Below are 12,926 nucleotides of genomic sequence, written 5' to 3' on the forward strand. Positions count from 1 at the left end.
ACATTTCTCTCTCTCTTACTCTCATGCATTTCCCTTCATTTGCACTACTTTTTCACGTATGTCTCTGCAGAAGGGCCATCCCTGAATATTCTGTAAAAAAACAACAAAAAAAAAAAAACCCACACGTGGGTCTCTGGGTCTCTGTCTCTTGTCTCGGCTGGATTTAGCTTCACAGCTTGTTATTCTTTGAAACAGTATTATATACTTACCCATGTCTGACTCCCAGCAGGATATAAGTGTGTGCTTTCTCTCCATATCATATATGTGTCTACAAGATTTCTAGCATGAATAAAAGAGTGGATGAATGAAAGAAAAAAGAAATCCTTATTTCATTTCACAAGCATTCTGAGCAATGCAGAAGACATTGTAGGAATCATTTTATCTGTTTTCCATTGTGTAATAACCGTGTGCTTTTACTCCAGAGCTCTTGTCAAATCCAGGACTTAATGTAGTCATTTACTTTAATGGTTGGGAGACAAGAATCCACTCTCCTCCAGTGTCCACAAGGAGGACATGATAGGCTGGACTGTCAACCAGGACAAGAGAAAAGGCAGCTTCAGGGTACACAGCAAAGCAGCAAAAACCTGATGACCTGGCGAACCTGCCCTACCTCTGTCTTTTAAATTACATTTATAACCTCTGAGTACTAAAGCAACTGAAACTTTTATTACTTGAAATCCAAAGCCAGCTTAGCTAAAACATGTTCACATAATATGTCCGGTTACTTAGTAAACAGCTCTAGTTCTTCATCTAACTCCCTTTATTGTCACTTGTACATATTAGACTTTTAAGAAAGGCATAAAGAATGTTTAGCCTGTATTTTCAGCAAAGTTATAATTGGTTAAATCACTTAGGGCAGGGGTCTCAAACTCAACTCAGCATGTGGGCTGTAGAGCAAGATCACAGCCATTTGGCAGGCCGCACTAGGTCTACAAAGGGCAACTGTTACGCAACACTTTTCTCACTGCAGTTGAAAACAAAAAAAAATCAGTACAACAAGCACAATTGTACATGCAGTTTACTCAGTGTCACAAAACGACCAGAAACTGTAGTTCGCATCACAACTGCTGTTAACTAAGCTAATATCTAGCTAGGATGCTAGAGAAATGAAAAATACAAGTAGGCCCCTAGGCTTACTTAATTTTATCCAAAATATTTTGAACTTCGTGGATTAGTCTGCGGGCCGCACAAAATTGTTCGGTGGGCGGATGCGGCCCACGGGCCGCGAGTTTGAGACCCCTGACTTAGGGACTCATTGAGAGACCAGATATCTGGATTTTTACTGAAGTTATTTTTACACTATATATTTTTGTCTTCTTGCATATATTTTTAGTTTGTTTTAAAGAATTCCAGTTCTAAAAGATTTTCTTGTCTTTGTAGTGTGGTTGACATCACACACTAACTTGAACTCTTGGTTTTGTGAGAAATGAGGTCGGTATTTTCAAAATAAATATAAATTCATCTGATTTTTTAAATATAGACAGCATAAGCTATAAATGCAAGCAAAATTGTATAAACATAAGAAGAAAGTGAAACAAATTCATAAATAGGTCAAACAAGAGATTTTCATGGGAAGTAAATATCAAATCAGTTTCCTCCTTGGCTTGAATTCTTTCTGAAGTTCAAATAAACAGATTGTGTAATTTTAGGGAAAAAATAGGAAATGAAGATTTATTCTCATGGAAAAATGACATAGTTAAAGCAACATAAAACAACACAGTGAGGAAAATAATGTGTGAGGAGAAAAAAACAAAGAAAATAATTAACATTTCATTTAGTGCATTAGTGATGGCATTTTATTTGCACTAAAATACTTGAGAAGTGTATAGTAAAGATGCAGATGTTTTTATTCTATTTAATTCTTTCATAAGTAAAGGTCATGAATTAGCCCAGGGAGTAACTGTATTTTAATCCTAGAATCTACCCTCCCTGAAAACTAGATGCTTCGGTAATTTATATTATGTTAATCAATCTGAATCTTGGTAAACTAAGATAATGAATGAACTTTATTTAGTGATTTCTTCCTACTACTTATTAATTGTAATATTGGTGACAACCTGCTTTAATGAGTTTAGCTTTTCTCTCTCAGTATTCTATGGTACAACTGAGTTTCCCAAAATGCTAGTAACTGCTCACCAAGAATTTTTTTTTAAGTATATCTCCTTTAAAATACATATATTATAGAAATACCACATTAATGTTATTCTCTTTCCTTAAAAGTATATCAGGCCTGACCTGTGGTGGCGCAGTGGATAAAGCATCGACCTGGAAATGCTGAGGTCGCCGGTTTGAAACCCTGGGCTTGCCTGGTAAAGGCACATATGGGAGTTGATGCTTCCAGCTCCTCCCCACCTTCTCTGTCTCTCTCTCTTCCTTACTCTCTCCTCTCTAAAATGAATAGATAAAATAAAACTAAAAAATTAAAAAAAAAGTATATCAGATATTTATTATTTTTTTAAGTGAGAAGAGGGGAGACAGACAGACTCCCACATACACCCCCACTAGAAAGCCCACCCCCTACAAAGCAATGCTTATCTGGGGCCATTAACTGAGCTATTTTTAGCAACTGAAGGGGAGGCTTCATGGAGCTATCCTCAGCACGCAGGGCGAACTTGCTCAAACCAATCAAGCCATGGATGAGGAAGAGAAAGAGAGAAACAAAGAGAGAGAAGGGAATGAAGAGGAAAGAGTGGAGAAAAAGATGGGCGCTTCTCCTGTGTTCCCTGACTGGGAATTGAATTGGGACATTTACATGCCAGGCTGATGTTCTACCACTGTGCCAACCAGCCATAGTAAGATTTATTATTCTAATGGACAATCAATAAAAGATTTTGTGTGGGAGATCACCAACATTTTTACATATCTTAATCTCTTTGAAGTAAATGAAGCAACTGATTTCTGTGGTACTGTGGGTTATTAGGCAGATATCACTCAATAAGTTGTTCAGCCACCCATTGATCCTTCATTGATTTGTAACTCTGATATTAACCCTCTAATAGTTTGGGAAATGCACAAGTTCAGTGTGCCCAGAAGAACCTTGTGTTATTCATGGCACCTTAGAGTCTGAAAAATAGAAAAATTTTTATTTTCCATTCACCTAATATGAGCTGCCCACTGGTGTTTGCTCACCCTTCATGGTTACCCAAATCCACGCTCCTTCATTTATTTTTTTTACTCACTTCACACCGGAATATTTTGCATTATCTCATAATTGTTCATTTAATTATTGCCGATAATGCTAAATATACAAGCAAAACATAAAACTCTTCTTAATAGTGATTGCCTCGCTCATAGAACATAATTCTGATGTTGGAATGCTAAAAGACCCCTTTCATATGAGGCAACACAAAAGTGGGAAAATGAAACACAGACTTCCCTCCATTTGGATCTTCTAATATACACTTATACTGTCTTCCTACTAATATATATTTTTACTGTTTTCCATAGTAACTAAACTCAACAGAATCATCTAGCTCAGTCATTTCCTTTCAGCTTCTGTTGTCATGCAACTAAGTTCTAGTGAATGAAATGGGAATTAATTGCTAAGAGGGATTTAATACTGTTCTTTAGATGGAAGAGAAGACATTCACATTGTTCTTCTATTTATTATTCAGTGTGATACGTATGTTGCTGCTGAAGCTACAGTGGCCATCACAAGGAAGTTTGAGGATGAAAACCAGCAATGCTTGTACAGAAAGATAAAAGTAGTGGAGGTTCCTGATGACTTTATGAAGCATTAGATAAACTCAAAATTGCCTCCTTTTTAACTTGGTTTATTTAAGAGAAAAAATGCTAGTATTTTAAAAGGATCTTCTGTTTTTTTACTCAAAGCCAAGCACAATGCTTGTCTGATGCAAACATTCTACATGTTTTCCTAGAGCCCGTTCTGCCTTTGGAACTGCACTAACCTATGCTCTTAAACTATTTTGATAGTGACCCACAAGAAGAGTTTAATTTACATCATAACCCAGTATTCACATATTCATTTCTTTTTTATATATAATTTCTTTTTATATATAATAGGACAATGTGTTATCTTTGTTACATTCACTATATATTCAGTATGTCCAATACATCTATTCATTGTATATGATATTTGGAAACAGAATTGGTCTAATAATGCCAAGAAGTGCAAAAGGGAGAAATGTTGATACTGATTTGAGCAAAGGAATGTGTGCTGCATATAGAAAGAAAGGGAAAGAAGCTAACAATATAATAATTGCTATCTGCCGGGTAGGTTGTTAGATGATTGCATAAGTTTAGCTCATTTGATTTTTATAAAAACGCTATGAGTAAACTTACCTACATTTAAATTAGTGAACAACTGTAATTCTTTGAAAGAAATTACCTTAATTAATGGGTGCTAGAGCCAGAATTTAAATTCAAGTTTATTTGCCAAAATAAATTACTTTCCATGTTCAGTTCTTTCAGAATCAAATATCTCATTTTTCTGATTCTCATTTAAAAAAATAGGGCTCATTAGCTGGTTTTATATTCACTCAAATGATATCTTTGAAAGTTTAAGGACTAAAGAAAAGGAGTAAATAAAATCAAGGTAAAATATTGTGTTCTCTTTTGCTCCCTAGTAAGTTTGTTGATGGGCCAATTAAAACACAGTCCACACTAAATGATTCCCTTTATGTCTCATAAAAAACTGTGTTCTCTATTGCATGTTTCTGAGCATTGCTGTGGCATTTCATTAGTCACAACTTGATTTTCTATCTCTGTTTTGTTCTTCACATGATCCCTCTTGAAATTGTGAGTATTAAGTGCCAAGTCATATTGTGCTGAATTGGGCATTGGAATTTTAAATACATTAATATAAATCTTGGTCCTAAATAAAAATGTCACCTTGTACAAATTATTTAACTTCAGTTTCCTCGCATGTCAAATGGTAACATAAACAACCCACTGCACAGCATTGGTGAAATAACAAACAGAATGAACATTTAGTGTTAAGTGTACAAGCTTCAGGTCACAGAAACCAAGTTTCAGATCTTGGTTCCTTCATTGCTACCTGAGCAAAATGGGAATGTTATTTAACCTCCCTGAGCCTTTTTTCCCCTCTTCAAAGTAAACATTAAAATACTCTTTTTGTGATAGCTGTGATAATATAAAAGATAATTCATTCAAAGTGCTTATCACAAATGCTAGCACTTATCATTCCTCATGGATTAATAATTAGCACATATTTGAAATAGAGGCTCCCAAATTTTAACAGACAAGCTTTTAGAACCATGCTAGAAAACCAACCCAATTAGTGCAATAAATCTACCATTTGGAGAACCATCAAACTCCAATTAACAATATAAATATCCACTTACATAATCTTGCAGTGCTAATTCTGGGAGACTTGACTGACTTCAAAGAAAAAATAAGATCTAAAATGATTAAAGATTAAAGTATGTACAGACTTTTGAAGTACATTTCTCTGTTTTGATGTTTAAATGATTAATTAGAAAATACATTTAATATAAAACTGAAAACAGAAGTTTTCCCACTATTTGACTCAATGTAATTTAGGTCATAAACTGATTATTAAATTGATAGCAAAGTTGAAAAATTCAATCTGACACATAAAATATTATTTTCTTTATTTAGAGATTTATTCTTGTGAAGTCTTCAATATATATAAAGTAACTTTAATGAAATTTTTGTGGACATTAGATGATTTTTTTAATTGCCAGTATTTCAGAAGAACCCAGTTGTTTTTCTAGATCATTGATTTTCAACTGATGTTCAGCAAGAATGTTTTAAAATATGCAATACCTAACTATTTAGTCAGGGGAACTGACCTCTTTTCCATTAGACTATCAAATTTAAAAAATGGGGCCTGACCTGTGGTGGGGCAGTGGATAAAGCATCAACCTGGAACCCTGAGGTTGCTGGTTCAAAACCCTGGGCTTGCCTGGTCAAGGCACATATGGGAGTTGATGCTTTCTTCCCCTCCCCCTGCCCTTCTTTCTCTCTCTCTCTCTCTCTCTCTCCTCTATAAAATGAATAAATAAAATCTTTTTTAAAAAATGACAAAATATTACTTGTGGGACGTCAGAGTAATGGCGTGGTAGGAAGCGATACCGATAAATCTCCCCCAAAACTCAACAAGATCTTCAACCAGAAACAGAAAAACCTATCCTTGGAGCCTTCAGGTGTTTTGCAATACACCCGAAGGTATGGTCAAGCAAAAAATTGGCTAAATATATAATCAAACCCAGAAGTAAATAGGGAGTAAGAAGTGCTCTGCCTTCCTCACTAACCTAAACAGGGTGATTTCACTGGGAACTGAAAATATAGAAACTGAGGCAGGCAAAGGGGGTGAATAGATCCAGGCCACAGCACAAACGGTCGAACCAGGCTGTGGCATAGAGATCCAAGCCTAGGAAAAACTGTTCCTGTGGCAACCCGGGCAATACAAGCTAACACTCGCACCAAACCCAGACAAAGAAAGACAAGCGGGGCAGCCATTTTCCCCAATCTTCTGGTTGGCACGCGCAGATAGTGGGCAAGAGATTCCTTCCAAAGCCCCGAGAGTGTGTGCCCGTGTTGTCCTACAGAGAGGCAGAGTCAGAGGCCTTTGTGTGGGCCAAAAGCAGAATCTCCGGGCCGCCCCAGCTCGCTGGGAAAGCCGCGCACAGAGAGGGAGGGAGAACTAATTCCAACGCTGGAACTTTTCCGTGCGGGAGGGGGTTTCACTCAGAAGGTGAGGCAGCCAGCCTGATATCCTGGTCTGCGTGCACAGATAGTGAGCGAGAGATTCCTCCGAGTGCCTCGGCAGTGCGTGCCCGTGTTATCCCACAGAGGGGCAGAGTCAGGGGCCTTTGTGTGGGCCAAAAGCAGAATCTCGAGCTGCCCCAGTGCCCTGAGGGAGCCGTGCCCAGGGACAGAGCGAGAGCCAATTCCAACGCTGGAACTTTTCCATCCGGGAGGGGGTTTCACTCAGAGGGTGAGGCGGCCAGCCTGATATCCTGGTCTGTGCACGCAGATAATGGGCAAGAGATTCCTCCAAGTGCCTCGGCAGTGCGCACCCATGTTATCCCACAGAGTGGCAGAGCCAGAGGTCTTTGAGTGGGCAGAAGCCTCGCCTGATTATGCTAGCAGCTCTGACTGACTAAGCCTTACCCAGAGCCCTGTGCTGAGTGAGAATAGAGTGGGGAGTTGCCAGCTCTTTGAGCCTCTTACTATCCAGGCAGAGGCAGCAGCAACCCCATAGCTGGATTATTAGGCTACTAATTGAGGAAGGAAAGACAAGGAGAAAGGCTCCAGGAACACGAACTCTCTCACTGGTGGAGCCTATAAATGCTAATGAGCCTCGACTGCCAACGAGACTGAAGCACAATACACAACATCGCCATAGAGACTTATCAACTGCAAACCTCTACCTGAGCGTGCCAAAGGGGCAGAACCCGAGGTACAGAGTCACCAACCAGGAAGAGGGAGAGAAAAGAAAAAGCAAGAAGATAACCTCTCAAAATCAAGAATAATACGCAGACATTATAGCTTATCCCATTCTATTAGATTTGTTCATTTGTTTCTCTTATCCTCATTCTTGATATTTTTTATTCCTCCTCCAATTTGGTCATTTAACTCTCTGCTGGTCTTACTCTTTCCTCTCCTTGAACTACAAAGTGTTACATCTCCCATTATCTTTTCTTTCCTCTTCCTTTCACTCTATGAGGGTTGCACTCCAAAACCCTTAACTCTCTCTCTCTCTCCTCTTTTTTCTTTTTTCTTCTTTTAGTGGTTCCCTCTTTTTTCTCTCTATCTCTCTTTCTTTTCTCCCTCTATATTAGTTTCTTCCTTTCTCCTTTACATCTCCTCTCATTCAAACCTCAATAACGAACAATATCTTATCTGGAACTCAAACTTATGTTTGTGGCATTTGGGTTTTTTTTTACTTCACCTTTTTAACACACTAGCAGTGCTCCCATCCCTGGCTCTCCATTTTATCTAGTTCTTGTTCCACTAAATACAATAGTAATTTTTTAATTTGTCCCCCCATTTTATTGTTTCCCTCTTATTCCTCTCATCATAACTCTTAGTCAACCAACACCTAAAAGCAAATCATTTTATTCTTGACCCAATTTTTTTTCTTATTTGCTTTTTGTGGGTCCATACGCCCTTTTTTTTTTCTTTTTTTCCCCCTTCATTATTTTCCCCAATTCAGGCCCTCCATTACAGGCATTGTTTGTTCTATTTAGCACAATATAATTCACAGTTCACCACAAGATTTTCTCAAGAAAGAGGGGAGAGGAGAGGAGAGAAAAAAAAGGGGGGGAGAATAATTTTCTTTTTTTTTCTAAATTTTTATTTTATTTTTCTTTATTTCATTATTAATTTTTTTAAAAAAAACCCAACAACTCTTTTTGAATTTTATTTTTTTAAACTTTTTATTCTTTATTAAATCTCATTAATACTATCAACAAAACCACCCTCAGATGCCATTAAGGAAGAGAAAATCGAATATCATGGTTACAAAAGAAAGAGAGGTAACACAGTTAGATGAGGAAAAATCTATGAAGAAAAATTTTAATATATTGGAAACCTTGGAGCTAAATGACATAGAATTTAAGATAGAAATCCTAAAAATCCTCCGAGATATACAAGAAAACACAGAAAGACAATTTAGGGAGCTCAGAAAACAACTCAATGAACACAAAGAATATATTTCCAAGGAAATTGAAACTATAAAAACAAATCAAACAGAGATGAAAAACTCAATTCACGAGCTGAAAAATGAGGTAACAAGCTTAGCTAATAGAACAGGCCAGATAGAAGAGAGGATTAGTGAAATAGAAGACAAGCAACTTGAGGCACAACAGAGAGAAGAAGAAAGAGACTCAAAAATTTAAAAAAATGAGATAGCCCTACAAGAATTATTGGGCTCCATAAAAAAGAATAACATAAGAATAATAGGTATATCAGAGGGAGAAGAGAGAGAAAATGGAATGGAGAACATACTCAAACAAATAATAGATGAGAACTTCCCAAGCCTGTGGAAAAAACTAAAGCCTCAAATTCAAGAAGCAAGCAGAACTCCGAGTTTTCTTAACCCCAACAAACCTACTCCAAGGCATATAATAATGAAATTGGCACAAACCAACGGCAAAGAAAAAATTCTCAAGGCAGCCAGGGAAAAGAAGAATACAACATATAAAGGAAGGCCCATTAGATTATCATCAGATTTCTCAGCAGAAACTCTACAAGCTAGAAGAGAGTGGACCCCAATATTTAAAGTCCTGAAAGAGAGGAACTTCCAGCCATGAATACTATACCCAAAAAAGCTATCCTTTAAATATGAAGGAGAAATAAAAACATTCACAGATACAGAAAAGATGAGGGAATTTATCATCAGAAAACCCCCACTCCAGGAATTACTAAAGGGGGTTCTCCAATCAGATACAAAGAACAAAAAAAAAAAACAAAGCCACAAGTAAAAGCTCCAAGAAGAATACAATAAAACCAAATTTAAAGTGTGACTACAACAAAAAGAAAAGGGGGGAGAGGATGGAGATTAACAGTAGCAAAGGACGATGGAGTGCAAAAGTACTCACAAAATAGTGTGCTACAATGAACAGGGTAGGAACCCGTTTCATTACTTAAAGGTAACCACCATTGAAAAAACCACCACAGAAGCACATGAGATAAAAAAGATAGCAACAGTGGAAAGATGTATGAAATACAACCAAATAAAAACAAAAGAGAGAAAAAGGAAAGAGAAGGATCAAACAAGACACAAAACTAACAGAAAGCAATTTATAAAATGGCAATAGGGAACTCACAAGTGTCCATAATTACAATAAATGTAAATGGATTAAACTCACCAATAAAAAGGCACAGAGTAGCAGAATGGATTAAAAAAGAAAATCCAACTGTATGCTGCCTACAGGAAACTCATCTTAGTAACAAGGATAAAAACAAATTCAAAGTGAAAGGCTTGAAAACAATACTCCAAGAAAATAACATCCAAAAAAAAAGCAGGTGTAGCAATACTCATATCTGATAATGCTGACTACAAGACAGCAAAAGTACTCAGAGACAAAAATGGCCATTTCATAATGGCTAAGGGGACACGGAATCAAGAAGACATAACAATTCTTAATATATACGCACCAAACCAAGGAGCACCAAAATATATAGGACAGCTACTTATTGACCTTAAAACAAAAACTGACAAAAATACAATCATACTTGGAGACCTCAATACACCGCTGATGGCTCTAGATCAGTCATCCAAACAGAGAATCAACAAAGATATAGTGGCCTTAAACAAAACACTAAAGCACCTGGATATGATAGACATCTACAGGACATTTCATCCCAAAGTGACTGAGTATACATTTTTCTCCAGTGTATGTGGATCATTCTCAATAATTGACCATATGTTGGGCCACAAAAACAACATCAGCAAATTCAGAAAAATCGAAGTTGTACCAAGCATATTTTCTGATCATAAAGCCTTGAAACTAGAATTCAACTGCAAAAAGAGGAAAAAAATTCCACAAAAATGTGGAAACTAAACAACATACTTTTAAAAAATGAATGGGTCAAAGAAGAAATAAGTGCAGAGATCAAAAGATATATACAGACTAATGAAAATGACAATACAACATATCAGAATCTCTGGGATGCAGCAAAAGCAGTGATAAGAGGGAAGTTCATATCACTTCAGGCATATATGAACAAACAAGAGAGAGCCCAAGTGAACCACTTAACTTCACACCTTAAGAAACTAGAAAAAGAAGAACAAAGAAAACCCAAAACCAGCCGAAGAAAGGAGATAATAAAAATCAGAGCAGAAATAAATGAAATAGAGAAAAGAAAAACTATAGAAAAAATTAATAGAACAAGGAGCTGGTTCTTTGAAAAGATCAACAAAATTGACAAACCCTTGGCAAGACTTACCAAGGAAAAAAGAGAAAGAACTCATATAAACAAAATCCAAAATGAAAGAGAAGAAATCACCACGGACACCGTAGATATAAAAAGAATTATTGTAGAATACTATGAAAAATTTTATGCCACTAAATTCAACAACCTAGAAAAAATGGATAAATTCCTAGAACAATACAACCTTCCTAGACTGAGTCAAGAAGAAGCAGAAAACCTAAACAGGCCCATTAGTAGAGAAGAAAAAGAAAAAACCATTAAAAACCTCCCCAAAAATAAAAGTCCAGGTCCTAATGGCTATACTAACGAATGTTATCAAACATTCAAAGAAGACTTGGTTCCTATTCTACTCAAAGTCTTCCAAAAAATTAAAGAAGAAGCAATACTTCCAAACACATTTTATGAGGCCAACATAACCCTCATACCAAAACCAGGCAAGGATGGCACAAAAAAAGAAAACTACAGACCAATATCTCTAATGAATACAGATGCTAAAATACTAAACAAAATACTAGCAAATCGAATACAACAACATATTAAAAAGATAATACATCATGATCAAGTGGGATTCATCCCAGAATCTCAAGGATGGTTCAACATACGTAAAACAGTTAACATAATACACCATATCAACAAAACAAAGAACAAAAACCACATGATCTTATCAATAGACGCAGAAAAGGCTTTCAATAAAATACAACACAATTTTATGTTTAAGACTCTCAACAAAATGGGTATAGGAGGATAATATCTCAACATGATAAAGGCCATATATGATAAACCATCAGCTAACATCATATTAAATGGCACTAAACTGAAGGCTTTCCCCCTTAAATCAGGAACAAGACAGGGTTGTCCACTCTCTCCACTCTTATTTAATGCGGCACTAGAGGTTCTAGCCAGAGCAATCAGACAAGACAAAGAAATAAAAGGCATCCATATCGGAAAAGAAGAAGTAAAGGTATCACTTTTTGCAGATGATATGATCCTATACATCAAAAACCCCAAAGAATCCACAAAAAGACTACTAGAAACAATAAGCCAATACAGTAAGGTCGCAGGATACAAAATTAACATATAGAAGCCTTTCTATATGCCAACAATGAAACATTTGAGAACGAACTCAAAAGAACAATCCCCTTCACTATTGCAACAAAAAATATAACAAATAAAATACTTAGGAATAAACATAACAAAGAATGTAAAGGACTTATATAATGAAAACTATAAACCATTGTTAAGGGAAATAAAAAAAGATATAATGAGATGGAAGAATATACCTTGTTCTTGGTTAGGAAGAATAAATATAATCAAGATGGCCATATTACCCAAAGCAATATACAAATTTAATGCAATTCCCATCAAAATTACAATGACATTTTTTAAAAAAATGGAGCAAAAAATCATCAGATTTATATGGAACAATAAAAAACCCTGAATAGCCAAAGCAATCCTAAAGAAAAAGAATGAAGCTGGGGGCATTACAATACCTGACTTCAAACTCTATTATAGGGCCACCACAATCAAAACAGCATGGTATTGGCAGGAAAATAGACACTCAGACCAATGGAACAGAATAGAAAACCCAGAAATAAAACCACATATATATAGTCAAATAATTTTTGATAAAGGGGCCAACAACACACAATGGAGAAAAGAAAGCCTCTTCAATAAATGGTGCTGGGAAAACTGGAAAGCCACATGCAAAAGAATGAAACTGGACTACAGTCTGTCCCCCTGTACTAAAATTAACTCAAAATGAATCAAAGATCTAAAACATAGGACCTGAAACAATTAAGTGCATAGAAGAAGACATAGGTACTAAACTCATGGACCTGGGTTTTAAAGAGCATTTTATGAATTTGACTCCAATGGCAAGAGAAGTTAAGGCAAAAATTAATGAATGGGACTACATCAGACTAAGAAGTTTTTGCTCAGCAAGAGAAACTAATAAGAAAATAAACAGACAGCCAACTAAATGGGAAATGATATTTTCAAACAACAGCTCAGATAAGGGCCTAATATCCAAAATGTACAAA

This window comes from Saccopteryx bilineata, chromosome 1, assembly GCF_036850765.1.
Source record: "Saccopteryx bilineata isolate mSacBil1 chromosome 1, mSacBil1_pri_phased_curated, whole genome shotgun sequence".
Classification (NCBI taxonomy): Eukaryota; Metazoa; Chordata; class Mammalia; order Chiroptera; family Emballonuridae; genus Saccopteryx; species Saccopteryx bilineata.